Here is a 17,028-nt window from a genome sequence, read left to right as displayed (position 1 = left end):
TCTGGAGGTTGAAGACCGTCAGCTCATGTCAATGTGTTTCAATGCGCAGAGGAGCGCCGGCGGAAGACATCGACATTTGGCCGGGGAGGGTCATATCTTTTTTGAGAATTCTGTCGGAGGGTCATTGAAAAATTTCTTACAGGCAAGGGAGGGTCATGCAACTTTTGATTGAAGCACTCAAAATCCCTCTGGTGGCCCCTTTTATAAATAACGAACAGTCCCTTATTGGGCAAGGCCTCAACGTTCCTGTGTAGAAGTCCAATATATCGGTAAAACTCAGAAACCCCAACGTCCTTCCATCTGCGACCAGTTAGATTCCAGACAGCATGCTTGTTGGTGTTCTTGCAGAGGCGCAGAGATTCAACTGTATCCTCAGAGAAATATATGAACAAAACTACACCTCCTGTCTAGCATTTTCACTTTAGCTGTTTACTTGTTTACTTTTTACTTCTGCACTGTATATCTGTTTACTTCTGGTTGGATGTCAACTGCATTTCATTGGCTCTGTACCTGCATTCTGCTAAATGACAATAAAGTTTAATCTAATCTAAAAATATAACTTGAAGATGTCAAATGGGGTGTGGCTGCCCGCAGCAGGTTGGGAGGAAGAACCTGTGTTGCTGAAGTCACGTTGTCATCTGTATAAGTCAGCTTTCATCGTGCAGTGTTCTCACTATCCTGAGACTCATATTATGCTTCTTCCTACACGGTGTTCTTTTAGGTGTCTCACGGTTTCTATGAGATAGCTTATTATAAAAAAAGATGTTACAAAATGTTAGCACAGTTGCCTTTCATTTGCATTGAAAATGAAACTCCAAAGCATGCATAACATTCTGAAAAGAACTACCCTAGGCCTATAGGCTAATAAAATGATGCATTTGGGGTCGGGTTGCTTTGGCTACATAGGGAGAGAAGCCTCTAAGGAAGTCATCATTTCTAAGAAAAATAATCAACAAAACTTAGGCATCACACATGTTGTCCATGGCGGGATCAAAATGCGCAGCACAAAATGACCAAATTCTTTGTCAGTGTCAGCACTGATATCCGAGGAAGAGTCGCATTCTCACTATCCAGCTCAAGGTCCTCGGTCTATCGCAAGATGTCAGCAGAGCAGCGCAAGTGAGCCATCTTCTTCCTTCTCTTCTGCTGTGTTGCGTGGTATCTTACCTGAGTTGTATTTATAGGGCCTCGTAGCCCAGGCTTATCATGTGTATTCCAATACCAACACAACCGGTAAAACAGGATTTGTGGTTATGGCTGGATTAGGATGAAATCTGTCGTCATAACTAATCCACACACATTTGTCATAACTATTCCACACACATTTACAGTTGGCCGTGGGTGCACATTTCTCAAAAGAACAACACAAAATCGCATAATTCAACTCTTGTGCTCTGAATGCATTCCTTTTGTCCGTGAGGTTGACAAAGACACAAACTATTCTATCAGTGCAGGGATCTTAAGCACACAACTAACAGTGAGACACACACAACTGACAGATGGGTCATGGTTGGTGCACCGTCTCAGACTTTGCTCAAAGTTTTTGTACATAATGTTTAGGTCCCAAAACTAAGACCTGTGGAATATTTTTTGTTAAATTCTGTTTTTTTTATCATTTTTACACTCAGAAATGCCTTATCTTGGAGCCCATGTTTGGGCATTGATATCCTAAAAAGTATTATTCCTGGCCTACCCAAACTTAGACGGTGTTTACACGTAGCCAGGTATCTGGAAAAACGGTTATATTTTCATGCGTTTTTGCCTTTCATCCACACAAAACACTGTTTTAGGCAGAGGTGGAAAAAGTATGAAAATATTGTACTCAAGTAAAAGTACCAATACTTTGATGAAATATTACTCAAGTACAAGTTAAAATACCAATCTGAAAATGTACTCAAGTAAAAGTAAAAAGTAGTTCATTTAAAATGTACTTTAAGTAAAAGTTACTTAGTTACTTTTTTTTTGGGGGGGGGGGGGGGGGGTACCAGAACAACCAGTTTTACCAGAGACTTTCTAATGAGGAGATACAGCACTCAAAAAATGCATGGGGTTAATTTGTAACGCAGTTGTCTACACATATCACAACCCTTCCGCGGCAAAACGTCGACATGTGAATACATTGAGCCAATCATGTGGTGTGTTGTGAATACATTGATCCAATCATGTGGTGTGCTGTGAAGACATCGGGCCAATCATCTGTTGTGATCTCGCCGCTGGAGCAAGATTGGTGTCGTGAAGCCTTACGCACACACATTTCTGCCGAAATAGATGCCCTATAAGTGCCCAAAAAGCGTTGCAATATGGCCGTCGAGTGGAGGTACTTGCCTAAGCAGCTAAGGCACCATGTTCATGCTCCCAGTGTGTAGCGCTGTAGCTGCAGCAACTCGAGCTAGGTAAAACCGATTGTTTCAGTTTTGTTCATACCGACAGTACTCGGTGACGTTGAGAAATGTCAAAAATGTGAAAAAAATGAGTTCTCCTTTAAGTTCGAGTTGATTTTCAAAGTTACTTGCACTCATCCTTGGTCAATTTGCAGTGAACAGTAATCCAGCACAACTGAAAAGCCCCTCACTGGCAGCTGAGGCAGGCAGGCCAATGTTGAGTTGCAGAGAGTTTTTTTTATATTTGGAAACGAGCAGAAGGTTCAGCAGATTAAAGGGCGTCGAACTGGGGGGGGGGGGGAGTGGGAAGTATAGGGCCCCAATGGAGGAGAGGGCCCTTGAAAAGTGGAATACGGGGGGCACAACATTTTCACCAGGCATTAGTAATAACTCCGGTAATCCACACATAAAAAATCCAAACAACTCCATAAGTAGAGTCATGTGTAGCCTAATGAAGTGGAATAACACAGGGTAAAAGTATTGAACACGCTAAGAAAAAGCACTAAGGAAAGGGAAGGAACGAGCTGGAATCTGTAAGTAGTTAGAGAGTAGTTATCCTTTCTATGTGCAAATTAATATAAGCTTGGTTAGTAACCTACATATTGATGGGCTATAAAAAGGTTTTTCATTACCAAGGTGTCACACAAGAAACATTTCATGATGGATAAAAGCAAAAAGCTCTCCCAAGACCTTTGCAACCTTATTGTTGCAAAACATATCAATGAAACTGGTTACAGATGCATTTCAAAACTTCAGAATCTTCCAGCATGGGAGCCATTTTCTGCAAGTGGAAGGAACATCACTGCATCATCAACCGGCCATGCTCAGGATCTCCTCGCAATATTTCTGACCAGGGAGTCAGAAGGATAGTCAATTCCAAGAGCCAAGGACCACTCGGAAAAAGCTTCAGAAAGACTTGAAGGCAGCCAATTCAATTAAATTCAATTAGACAGTTCTGGAAGTAACTAAAAATCAGGATTCACAAGAGGGACCCCTGGAATCTGTTAAGAACAATGGGCCAAAATCACACCTGATACTGTGACTAATAAGTTTTGTCATACAGGAAATGTCTTGAAGCTGTCATTACAAACAAAGGCTTTTCCACAAAGTATTGAAGAAATTTCAGTAGGCACGTTCAATACTTTTTTCCTGTGTCATTCCACTTTATTACACATAACTCTTATGTTTGGATTTTTTATATGTGTGGTGAAAATTTCGAATACACTCACTGTAAGTTTAGGCTAATTACTGAAAAAACATTTAAGCGTTCAATACTTATTTCCACCATCTATTTATTTTACCTGAATATTTTAACTTCCAAATTAAATGTCAAAATGAATGTCAGACGAAATGTAAAGTTTGACTGACTGGATTTTGTATACAACATAGTGAAAACTGTCTAAGGTCACTCTCACTCTCCCTTGCTAAAGAGCTAAATGGTTTAGACCGCCTACACGATAGTCTATCTTTTGTTTATTTAGTTGAGCATGGCTAGTAGTGGACCGCTAATTGTTGTGCTGCTGGTGCAATGTCTTTCTCCAAGAAAGCCAAGTCAGGTTACCAAAAACAAAGGCCAAAACAGGAAAAAGAGAGACATTAAAATGAGGGGAAACAACTGCTAATAAACTTCTTTCCAAAGAAAGGTGAGCACAAAAGTCAAAACACAAAATCCCATGGTATTTGCTTGAATATCTCCGCAATCATTAGTGCTAAAACGAACTGAGACAACCCATTGAAATAGCGGAAAATACATACACGTGTAATCTGATGCATCTCGTGATCCAGCTCCATCTCCATCACTTTCAGAAAGACTGCATGGCGACAGCTTAATTCATGTCCTGTTGTAGGCTACATGCTGATCATTATCACTAGGCTAGTGGTTTAGATTTTTTTTCTCTCCCTTTCTGTTTTCGTTAGTCTTAACTTTTTTTTTTACTCAAGTAACGGATGGGATCTTTGATGTAGCGAAGTACAATACTTCACTCAAAATGTAATCAAGTAAAATTTAAAATACCGATTTTATAAACTACTTAAAAAATACAAAATACACAGAAAAACTACTCAATACAGTAACGTGAGTAAATGTATTTCGTTACTTTCCACCTCTGGTTTTAGGTCACTGAAAACTCCGGCCAAAGTGGAGATTTGAGAATGCAAACAACTGAGTCTTCACTGCAACTCACTTTCAGCAACTTGTGATTCCCCCCTCCTGGAGAAATATTATGCACTGCGATTATTTTACAAAATGCTGAAATATTCTGCCTCTTTTCAGAGCTCTGGAGTTCTGCAAGTGTTCTGAAGTTTTGTCCACATTTCTTCATAAGTCAGATTGGCATTTTTTAGTATTTCTCAGCAGCATTTTTAATCAATTCAAAATAGTAATTAAAAAAAAAAAAAAGATTTCTTCCCTCCTGTAATAAGGAATGTTGTGTGTGGGTGACAATAACACCTCAGGTCAGAAAAGACATGAAGACAGATGCTTAAAAGATGCTGCTAAATGTAAACCATGGCAACTGAATTAGTTACTAAACTAGAACAATGTATAAGATGGAGTCTTTGTTCCAAGCTGTAAAGCAGTTCCTGTAGCTCACTGCATAGGTGAGTTGTCTTGTATTTTTTATCAACAAGCATTTTTTTTTATATTTGTAGCTCTTATATCGCCCTTGTGTATTAAGGGATGTTGCTCTTGTATTATGGGATCTTGAGCACCTCAGCTCCTCCCCAAGGTCCAACATAAGTTTACAAGCATGTGTCCTGATTGACTTTCTGTTCCATAAGCAGGTGCACTAAAAGATCTGAGGTATAAACTGAAGTTGGTCACCTGCCTTGTGACCATCAATCACTGGTGACACCTAAACTTGATTTGTACCCGAGAAACTGTCACTTTGAATGTAATTGGTCTCTTTAAATAATAATGGCATATACCATGATTTGCATAGGCTACAACAGGTTACAGACTACAATCCTATAATATTGGTATGAAAGAGAAAAAGAGACAAGATATTACTTTTATTTTTTTTTTTTATTAAAAAAAAATACTACTAAAAATAGCCTGGGCAATTCCAAGGAAAATGGATACCATACCATACCATCACATTTTAACATTATGGATGTTACAAAAAATATAATTTTCATTGGAATTGCCCAGCCTACAGTATGTGCCCCAATTAAAATCAATTTGCATTCCAATAATACAAAGGGTTTTCCACCAATAACTGTAAACAAAATGAGTTATAACTCCAAAATGTCACAGTAGTTCCATGAACAGAGGTGAACATCACACCCTCTGCACATCCATGGGGATTTGGCTTTTTTGCAGAAGCCTATAACAGCATTGGATATGTCCAGGAAAATGAATTTAAAGGAGAATTCCGGTGTGATATTGACCTAAAGTGTATCGAAACATGATACCGAGTGTGAACGTATGTCTCATAGCCCATCTCGACTTGTCCCCTGCACTCCAAAATCTGGCGCTAGTTAGCCGATGCTACCAACAACTTTTTCAGTAGTGGTGCTTCGGCATCGGGCTAGCCATGCAAATAAATCACTGTTTTACACCCATTTACGAGGCTCAATGTATCTCCACACTTCATTGGTAGACTTCCTAGGGCCCTGACATTTAAAACGAGACATTGAGAACTTTGAAAAAGCACTGGTAGTTTACTTACAAGAGGATTTATACAGACAGTATCTTCACGAAGTTTAACGTTTGCAGCCATCTTGAATTTAGTCACGATAAGTGAGCAACGAGTAAGAATGAACAGGTATGATAAGGGATCAGATTCCAAAAATAATTCAGTGGAAATGCATGGATTCCAGTTTCTTCCAGTAGCAGCAACTGGAATCCATGCATTTCCACTGAATTATTTTTGGAATCTGATCCCTTATCATAGCTGTTCATTCTTACTCGTTGCTCGACTTATCGTGACTAAATTCAAGATGGCTGCAAACGCTAAACTTCGTGAAGATACTGTCTGTATAAATCGTCTTGTAAGTAAACTACCAGTGCTTTTTCAAAGTTCTCAATGTCTCGTTTTAAATGTCAGGGCCCTCGGAAGTCTACCAATGAAGTGTGGAGATACATTGAGCCTCGTAAATGGGTGTAAAACAGTGATTTATTTGCATGGCTAGCCCGATGCCGAAGCACCACTATTGAAAAAGATGTTGGTAGCATCGGCTAACTAGCGCCAGATTTTGGAGTGCGGGGGACAAGCCGAGATGGGCTATGAGACATACGTTCACACTCGGTATCATGTTTCGATACACTTTAGGTCAATATCACACCGGAATTCTCCTTTAAGGTGATGGAGGATAAGGAAGAGACTTAAAAGTAGAAAAAAGTGTCTCAATGTTACTCTGATAGAATGCGTCTTTAGCAAGAGTAACTGTGGATTGAAAAGTAGATAGCAAAGACCGATAGTTACTAAGATCATCGGCATCTTTGGATTTGCGCCATTTTCTCTCAGCAGCTCTAAGTTCCCTTCGTGCCGAACGCATACTGCTTGTGAGCCATGGGTGACGGGGTTTAGAATGAGTGGGTCTTGTGGACAGAGAGCATGCCGTGTTCAGGTTCGGCAGTAAACGTGTGTTTCCACAATCCTCAGACTCCTTCAGATCACGCTTCTTCCTACATGCTGTTCTTTTACGTTTCTCATGGTTTATGTGAGATAACCTATGAGATGAACAAAAAAGTAATGTTAAAAATATGAGCATAGTTGTATTTCATTTGCACTTAAGTTTTATTTTCAATGCAAATGAAGCTTCAGGACCTGAAGCATGAATTAATCGCACAAACTATTCTGAAGTAAGGCAGGTAGAATTAAGACAAACCTCCAAGGAAGTCATAATATGAAAGAAAAAAAATTAAGAAACTTCATACGCATCAGAAATATTGTCCACAGCGGGATCCTCTCGCTGCACAAAATGAATAAATTCTTTGTCAGTTTCAGCACTGATATCCGAGGAAAAGTCGTAGGCATCCTTACTATACAGCTCAAAGTCCTCTGATTGGCGCAGGGTCTCAGCAGAATAGCGCGACTGAGCCATCTTCCTTCTCTCAGCTCCTGTGTTGTTTGACATCCTACCTACATGTGCGTTGTAATTGTAGCGGTCGCAGTGGGCGTTTTGGCGGTTTCACCAGCTCCGTATCCGACTGTGAACGTCACGTAGGCCTACACATTAATTTCAACTGGAACCTCCGTGAGCTTCAGTTCAATTTCATATAATCAATCAATACAATTTTATATTTCAGAAAGCTTGTCACCTATTAGCACAACTTGCAAAAATCTATTTTGAATCCTCGAAGCAAACACTGTAACTTACTTTCTGCAGCTTGCTATTTCCCCCCCTCCTGGAGAAATATGTGCATTAGGCCAATGTTTCATAGCCTACTCCTCTACAAGATGCTGACATAGCCTATACCTTCTTTCACAGCTCTGAAGATCTTAAATTTTGTCCATAGTTTTAGCTCAGTTTCTTCATATTATAGCTTATTTTTGAAGTCAGATTGGCTAGTCAGCATTTTTTTTGAAGTCAGCATTGTTTTAAACAATTCAAAATGGTCCATTTTTTATATTTCTTCCCTTCTTTATTATGAACTGTTGTGTGTGAATAACAATAACACCTCAGGTCAGAAGAGACAATACAATTACTGTGTTTTAAATTTTATTGAAAATGCTACTTAGAAAATACATTGAAAGTAAACAAAAGCATTAATACCATGCCTAAATGAATCAATTCAATATTATACTATCAATGCTATCGGTCATGAATGTGTATATGTGTGAATGCATGCTTATATGGGTGAATGTGTGTGATGCAGACCAATGTTTTCACCTGTGTAAATGTACTGATTCAAACAGTTGACCAATGTTGCTGTTGCTGAGTGTCATTGTAACTGACACTTTTCTAACAAAGGGTTTATTGCCATGTGAAAATAAGGATGCAGATAATAAATGTATGTGCTTAGACTCATATATATGTGTTTAAATGTGTAAGCTCACTCTCAGTCATTATTCTGATGAATGTGCTCATTAACCAGGGGTAGAGTTCAGTACTAAAGCATTGTTGTAGGCAGGTTAGAGGAGGTATGGGTGTGTGGATAGTTTTATTTTTAACCAGCAGAGGGCATCAGTTCCACATGATCTTACTGTGGGCATTTAAGCAGAGGTTTACACTGTGCTCAGAACAATTGTCTTTGTTAGAGAGTGTGTGTTTGAGAGAGAAAGAGTAAACTTGTTAAAACAGACAGAAAGAGAGAGAAAGTGTGTGTGTGTGCCTGATCTCATGTTCAAGTTCAGAGACATAGGGCAAAGTGTTTTTTATTTTCATCTGAGAAACCTAAAGGATTAGACTGAAAGAAGAAAATAGAGCATCATAGTCATTTCCTGCCACAAGTTTAACCCCCAACCATGCACACACATACACACAACAGGGGCAGCCATGGCCTACTGGTTAGCGTTTCGGACCCAACCAGAGGGTTGCCGGTTCGAACCCCGACCAGTAGGCACCACTGCTCCCCGAGCACCGCTGTTGTTGCAGGCAGCTCACTGCGCCGGGATTAGTGTGTGTTTCACTGTGTGCTGAGAGTGTTTCACTAATTCACAGATTGGGATAAATGCAGAGACCAAATTTCCCTCAATGGATCAAAAGAGTATATATACTTATACTTACTTACTTATACAACATATACACACACAAGCAAATTCATTTGCATGCATACACACACACACTCTCTCTCACACACACACATCTATAGCGTTAAGAGTGATAGACATGCTGGTTGCCTGAACAGCAAACATCTGGCTCTTGGAGACCTGCTGTTTAATTTTTCTTAGGTAGAAAATAACCTACTTCGTGTTCTTTTACCTTTCATATTGTAACCTCATTCTTCACTAATCTTCAAGACACAAACATGGACTCTACAGGAAAAAATTAAGTATTCCCTTTCTTGATGTTTGTTCTTTTAGTCATGTAAGAATGAAGTCTGTCTATTAATATGCCTGTGAAATGTTTGTTAAAACTGTGATATTGCTTTGGTAATGTAACTGGGTTTTCATTAGTGCTGAAATAATTGGAAAGTATTCAAACTGACATGATATTTCTGATGTGAAGGGAACAAATGCATAGCTATCAAATGTATAAAAACTCATGATTAAAATTGCATGTACAAGTTCATATGCTCCATTAAATGTCCTATGAAGTAAGATAAGTAAATCACAATAACAGATAATAATTTGATTATATACAGTATTCTATAATCAAAAGTCATATGTGACATTTCTGAAATATCACGAGATGTGTTTTACATATTATATTTTCTTTACCTTTGCTCTTGTAAAGTACTAATTTATGTTTACATTTTGTTTTGTCCATTCAGTTAACAGTGACCACATCTATCTACCTTGCTATTTATAAACAGGTACAAGTTCAACATTATCAGATAACATCACTACAAGAGTGGGCCATGTCAGCCTATCATGTACGCTGATTTCAGAGAATTCCAATGCTGTCCAGATGCAATGGCATCGAGAGATAGAGGGGCATCAGCTGGGGAAACCTATTGTGGTCTACAATCTAATGTTTGGTCAGTGGAAATATTCACACAGCAAGGGAAGACTAGGAGCCATACAAAATCCCTCTGATTAATGAGATTTTATATGGACCTGGAGGAGCTAGAGTCAGAGGACGGCAGTGTTTATGTTTGTAGAATCTACATTTTTCCATCTGGAACACAATACACACAATATGTGAATTTGCAAATTTTACAAAAAAAAAAAAAAGGTAAACAGCTCTCTATTATGTATAAAATAACATATTATGACTGCATTGTAAGGTCACTATGACAATTCCTCATCCTTTTCTATTGCTGTGCAGAAGAATGAAGAGTGGCAAAGCAGGCTTTGGGACCAAGAACTTTACACAGACGACTATACACAGGACAACAAGAAATCACGCTGGCCGTGTAGTTCGTGTAGGCAAATTGGCGAAATAATGGAAATATGTTAATAAGCGGACAAAATTGTATGGAATTTTTTTCCTCAAAAAGAAAGTCAAGGACTTTCAAGGACCTCCATTTATTTATGTCTGTTTTCAAAAACTTTCGAGGGCCTTGACATTTTTTTTTTTTTTTTCAGATTCACAAACTTTCAAGGATTTCAAGGACCCGTGGGAAACCTGTGTATACATGTAACCTGACAGACAGGAACCTCAGCATGAATAGAAAGCAGTGGTACACTCTGACAAAGGGGTGTTTTACTACTGTATACTGATCATTTTTCATTTGCACAATGCTGTAAAAGCCTTTGTTTTCTTGTCACAATGCCGGTCAACAGTAAAAAATTTGAAACATATCCACTCTCTTGCAACACACACAATAATGTGTAACTTTGTAGCTCTGAAATAGCTAGGCCGCATAGAAAATAGTGATGCCTTGCACATTGATCATTTTAAAAAATGTTGTCATATTGACAACAAGACGAAACAGTTTGACTATCTTGACATAAACAATGGCGTAAGGACTTGTCATTTTGATTGCACTGACAGTTTCATTGGTATGAATACCGTACTTGCTTTTGAGACATAAACAAAGCATTTTGAGCAAGAGACATGCTTTTGCAGGTAAGTTTGCAGTAATTGTTAGAAATTCACTAACTGTTAATTACAGTATGATTCGAGAAATGCACCAAAGTGACTGAGAACTGTAATGTTGTAACACAATTCCAATACCAAAACTTAATTTACATGCAAAGTTAGAAAACCTGTAAAACAGGATTTGTGGTTGTGGCTTGATTAGGATGAAATTCTTTTTCATAACTAATCCACACACATTTGTCATAACTACTCCACACAATGCAGAGACCAAATTCCTTGTATACGCAAGTGTACTTGGCCAAGAAACCTTATTTACACAATTTGATTGGCCTGACCGAAGTTCGTTTTTTTCAGCTGGCAAACCAACGGAGAGTTGCTAGACCAGTGGTTCTCAACCTTTTTTCAGTGATGCCCTGTGAAATATTTTTTCAGCCAAGTACCTCCTTACCAGCACAAAGCATTTTTAGTAGAGAAAAAAGACTTAAAACAAAGCACTGTGTTTGTTTTAAGATGACACTGCAGATGTGCAGGCTTCATGCTACTGTTCGCTAATTTCTCCCCACAGAAAAAAACACAGTGCCTTGGGTGGGTTACAACTTGTTGACGTAAATCCAAATAAAACATATTCTTCAAGATACAGCCGGAATTTTGCCGGCTCTGGTTTGGCCTTCTTTGCCACTTGTCCCTCCGTGTTTTCACAAGAATTACCGCTACGCTTCAACCACGACTCCATCGTTTGAGTTTTGACAGTGATTGACAGGTGATGGCTGGTGGCATGTGACAGGTTGGGTCGAACCATACTGGTATGGGGGGGACTCTGGGTTTTTAGGATAATGAAATTGAATAGCCTACTGAAATATAAAATTAATTTTATGAACTTATATTCTCCTGAAATATTTATTAAATAATTGTTTTTAAAGTATTTTTGCATGGATTCTACTGTTTAAATATATGTATATTTTAAAATCTCACATACCCCCTGGAGTGCCTTCACGTACCCCCATTTGAGAACCACTGTGCTAGACTACCCTGGCTGCAAATTACATTTGCTTATTTTTGTGGAAAAAATTTGCTGGACTGGGCGGCGGTCATATTTTGTACCACTCTGCGGTACACCTAGTTAAATATGAATTTGTCAATCTCCTTTAAAAAATGGGATTTAATTGTATGAGTTACAAGCCACCTTATAATTTCTTACAAAGCATATTAAGGGACTGTCATGAGCTCTCTCTCTGCCTGGTAACACACGCTGATTGAAGTCTGATGACCTCCACCTGTTCCTGCTCTGCTCTGCCTCACCCTCGTTACCTACCAGCTGCACTGCATTCACCACTCATCATGCCCTGTATATAAAGCCTTGCTTTTCAGTCCACACTTGTCAGATCGTCTGCAACCAGCACCAGTTACCTGCCTGTTTTTGAAAACGCCTCTGACTCTTTGCCTGTGATCCCGGACCCGCTCGACTACTTCTGTGTTCTCCAGCCCCGGTAATCTTGACCTGCCTTCCGTCCCTCTTCTACGAATACCGCCTAGTCCTTGACTGTACTGCTGCTTCGTTTCAATTGCTGTTGTGTGGGTGTTTCCCCCAGGACTTCCCGGATCATCCAGCTCCTGCCATCGCTGTTCGGCTACTGGGGGAACACACACACGCAGACTCTTGGAACTCCTGTACCCCCCCCGGGAACCCCTGAAACCCCCTTAACCCCCTACCCTTAAATAAACTTTTGAACGTGACGCTTTTGTGGTCCTCGTCCTGTTTGGTGTCTGACAGTACGATCTGACCAAACATGGACCCAGCGCACGGTCGAACCAGCATGGAAACCGACGAACCAGAACCACCCACCGCCATGCAACGCCTGGGAGAGACAGAGAGAGAGGTAAACCGCAACACTGCTGACATTGCCTCCCTACTTCAAGCCGGCTACCAACAGCGTCAGCAGTTCCAGCAGCAACAGCAACAACTTGCAATGATCATTCAACTTCTCACCAACCTTTCTCCTCTGCCTGCTCCCACCGGCCCAGCCCCAGCCAGCCTGCTCACCGGCCCAGCACCCGAGTCTCCTGCCCAGTCCACTGCTGCCGTGGCTGCCGGAGCCCCAGAACCCAGGATCGGCAATCCAGAGCGGTTCAGCGGCGACCCAACCCAGGTACGGGCGTTCCTGACGAGCTGCCGTGTCCAGTTTACCCTGCAACCCAGGACTTTTGCCACTGAAGGGGCGAGGGTCGGTTACGTGATCACTCACCTGACGGGCCGAGCTCGACTCTGGGGAACGGCGGAGTTCGAGCACCAGACCCCAGCATGTGCAACCTTCAACCTATTCGCAGAGGAGATGCTCAAGGTATTCGATTTGGAATCCACAACAGCCGAGGCATCTCGGACCCTGATGAGTATTCGCCAAGGCAGAAGGACTGTTGCAGATTACTCCATTGACTTTCGAACTGTGGCAAGTCGGAGCTCCTGGAACATGGAAGCATTGGTGGATGCCTTCCTCCACAGCCTGGCGGACTACATAAAGGACGAGCTGGTTTCCCATGATCAACCCCCCACTCTTGATGAAGCCATTGCTCTGGCTGTCCGCATCGACCGCAGGATCCAGGCCCGCCGTCGTGAGAGGGCGCCAGAGTCCATCCACCAGCACACGGAGTGTCCCAACTGCCCTTCTGTCCGCACCTGCCACACCATCTAGCCAGCCGGACCAGTCTGAACCGATGGAGATCGGCCGCGCCTCCCTAACCCCTGCAGAGCGCCAGCGACGCATCACCTCCAACTTGTGCCTGTACTGTGGTGGTGATGGTCATCGAGTCTCCACCTGTCCAGCAAAAGCCGGAGCTCACCAGATGTAGGAGGAATCTGGATGAGCTCAATGAACATTCAGCCCTCCATCAGCCGTAAACCCCTCATCCAAGTCTGTCTTCACCTGTCTGATTCCACCCACACCCTGGCAGCCCTGGTGGACTCATCACTTGTCCACTCCTGTTCCAGCCCGGGCCCTGGACGGTCACGTAATTGGCACAGTTACCAGCATCACAGCCCCCATCTCAATGATGGTGTCAGGAAACCACCGAGAGACCATCCGCTTCCACCTGCTCAGCTATCCAGGCCAACCCCTAATCCTGGGCTACCCTTGGCTCCGTCTCCACAATCCTCACCTCGATTGGGCCTCCGGAACTGTGAAAGAGTGGGGAAATGCCTGCCACCTGACCTGTTTGCGTGCTGCCTCGCTGCCCCCCGGCTCAGTACCCCCCAGCACTGCCCCTGACATTTCTAATGTCCCTGAATGTTACCATGGCCTCCGAGAGGTGTTCAACAAGACCAAAGCCACATCTCTGCCCCCACACCGTCCGTACGACTGTGCCATTGATCTCCTCCCTGGGACTGCTCCACCCAAAGGTCACCTCTACTCACTATCCCCTCCTGAAAGAAAAACTATGGAGGATTACATCAGGGACTCCCTGGCAGCTGGACTCATCCGCCCGTCTTCCTCTCCTGCTGGTGCCGGGTTCTTCTTTGTGGGAAAGAAAGATGGTTCTCTTCGCCCCTGCATTGATTATCGAGGTCTGAATGATGTCACAGTGAAGAACTGGTACCCTCTGCCTTTACTCACCTCTGCTTTTGAGTTGCTCCAGGGATCCACTATTTTCACCAAACTGGACCTTAGAAATGCTTACCACCTAGTGCGAGTAAGGGAGGGTGACGAGTGGAAGACTGCATTCAACACCCACACCGGCCATTATGAGTACCTGGTAATGCCATTTGGCCTCACCAACGCCCCAGCGGTATTCCAGGCGCTGGTGAATGATGTGCTGCGGGACATGCTGAATAAATTCGTCTTCGTGTACCTGGACGACATCTTAATTTTCTCCAGAACTCTGTCCGAACACACCCGTCATGTCCAGCTGGTTCTTCGACGGCTCCTGGAGAACTCGCTCTATGTCAAAGCGGAGAAATGCGAGTTCCATGCTCAGACTGTGTCATTCCTGGGATACATCGTCGCTGAAGGCAATATCCAGATGGACCCCGCAAAGGTCTCGGCAGTTACCTCCTGGCCAGTTCCGGGGAATAGGAAGAAGTTGCAGCAATTCCTCGGTTTTGCCAATTTCTACCGGAAATTCATCCGGAACTACAGCTCCGTCGCCGCTCCCCTCACAGCTCTGACCAGCATCAAACACCCCTTTTTCTGGACCCCAGAGGCCAACACAGCCTTTCATACCCTCAAGGCCCGGTTCACCACTGCCCCCATCCTCCAGATGCCGGATTCAGACCGGCAGTTCGTTGTCGAGGTGGATGCCTCAGACGTGGGAGTCGGGGCCATACTCTCTCAACGGGCAGAGGAGGACAACAAGTTGCACCCCTGTGCATTTTTCTCTCGCCGGCTTTCACCTGCAGAGCGCAATTATGATGTTGGAAACCGTGAGCTGTTGGCTGTCAAGCTTGCCCTGGAGGAGTGGCGTCACTGGCTGGAGGGGTCCACAGTTCCGTTCCTGGTCTGGACCGATCACAAAAACCTCGAATACATCCGCAATGCCAAACGTCTTAACCCCAGACAGTCCCGCTGGGCCTTGTTTTTCACCAGATTCAACTTCACCCTGTCATACCGCCCAGGTTCTCGGAACACCAAGCCGGACGCTCTCTCCCGTCAGTTTCATAAGGATGACGGCCCTTCCCAGGAACCTGCATCAATTCTGCCCGATCCCTGCGTCGTAGCTGCCCTGACCTGGGATATCGAGGAGGAAATTCAAGAGGCCCTCCGTGACCGTCCCAGTGCATGCCCAGACGGTCGTCTCTTCGTCCCAGAGAATTTGAGGTCCCGGGTCATACAGTGGGGACACAACTCCCGCCTTGCCTGCCACCCGGGCTCCGCCCGCACCTGCCATCTCCTTGCCCAGCGCTTCTGGTGGTCTTCTTTGAGAAGGGATGTCCGAGAATTCGTCCGTGCCTGCCCCACCTGCAATCAGAACAAGTCCTCCACTCGGCCCCCCGCTGGTTTACTCCAGCCCTTGCCTGTGCCCACACGACCCTGGTCCCACGTCTCCTTGGACTTTGTAACTGGCCTCCCACCATCAGGTGGGATGACTGTCATTCTCACTGTGGTTGACCGGTTCAGCAAGATGGCACACTTCATTCCCCTCCCTAAACTGCCATCTGCCAGAGAGACTGCCCAGGCTGTTCTTGATCATGTCTTCCGTCTACACGGGCTGCCCAGGGATGTTGTCTCTGACCGAGGCCCGCAATTCACCTCTACATTCTGGAAGGAGTTCTGCCGTCTTCTAGGGGCCACAGTGAGTCTCACCTCTGGGTTCCACCCCCAGTCCAATGGTCAATCCGAGCGGGCAAACCAGGAGCTGGAGAAGGCGCTGCGGTGCATGGTTTCTCGCAAACCCCAGGCTTGGGCACAACAACTGATGTGGATAGAGTATGCTCACAACTCCCTCACCTGCTCTGCCACTGGTATGTCACCTTTCCAGTGTGTGTATGGCTACCAGCCCCCCCTGTTCCCCAGCCAGGAAGGAGATGTGTCCTGCCCGTCTGCCCTCGCCTATGCCCGCCGTTGCCGTCGTACCTGGTCACAAGCTCGTGCCACGCTACTCAAGTCAGCTGTCAGCTATGCCACTGGGGCTAACCGCCGAAGATCGCCGGCACCCGCCTACCGTGTTGGCCAGAAGGTGTGGCTGTCAGCCAAGGATCTCCCACTGCGGGTGGAATCGCGTAAACTGGCACCTCGATTCCTCGGCCCGTTCCCTATCCAGAGGGTCATCAGCCCAACCGCAGTCCGGCTCCAGTTGCCAACCTCCATGAGGGTGCACCCTACTTTCCATGTTTCGAAAGTCAAGCCGACGCATGAAAGCCCGCTGGTCCCCGTGCCGCTTCCTCCTCCTCCTCCTCGCCTCGTTGACGGTGGGCTGGTGTACACCGTTCGACGCCTGCTTCGGTCCAGACGGCGAGGTAGGGGCCTCCAGTATCTCGTCGACTGGGAGGGCTATGGACCTGAGGAGAGAACCTGGGTGCCAGCCAGTCGGATTGTGGACCGGACACTCATCGCCGACTTCCACCGTC

Source organism: Alosa sapidissima, chromosome 5 (assembly GCF_018492685.1).
Source record: "Alosa sapidissima isolate fAloSap1 chromosome 5, fAloSap1.pri, whole genome shotgun sequence".
NCBI classification, from domain to species: domain Eukaryota; kingdom Metazoa; phylum Chordata; class Actinopteri; order Clupeiformes; family Clupeidae; genus Alosa; species Alosa sapidissima.
The sequence above is the reverse complement of the archived record's forward strand: the minus strand, read 5'-3'. Positions refer to the sequence as shown.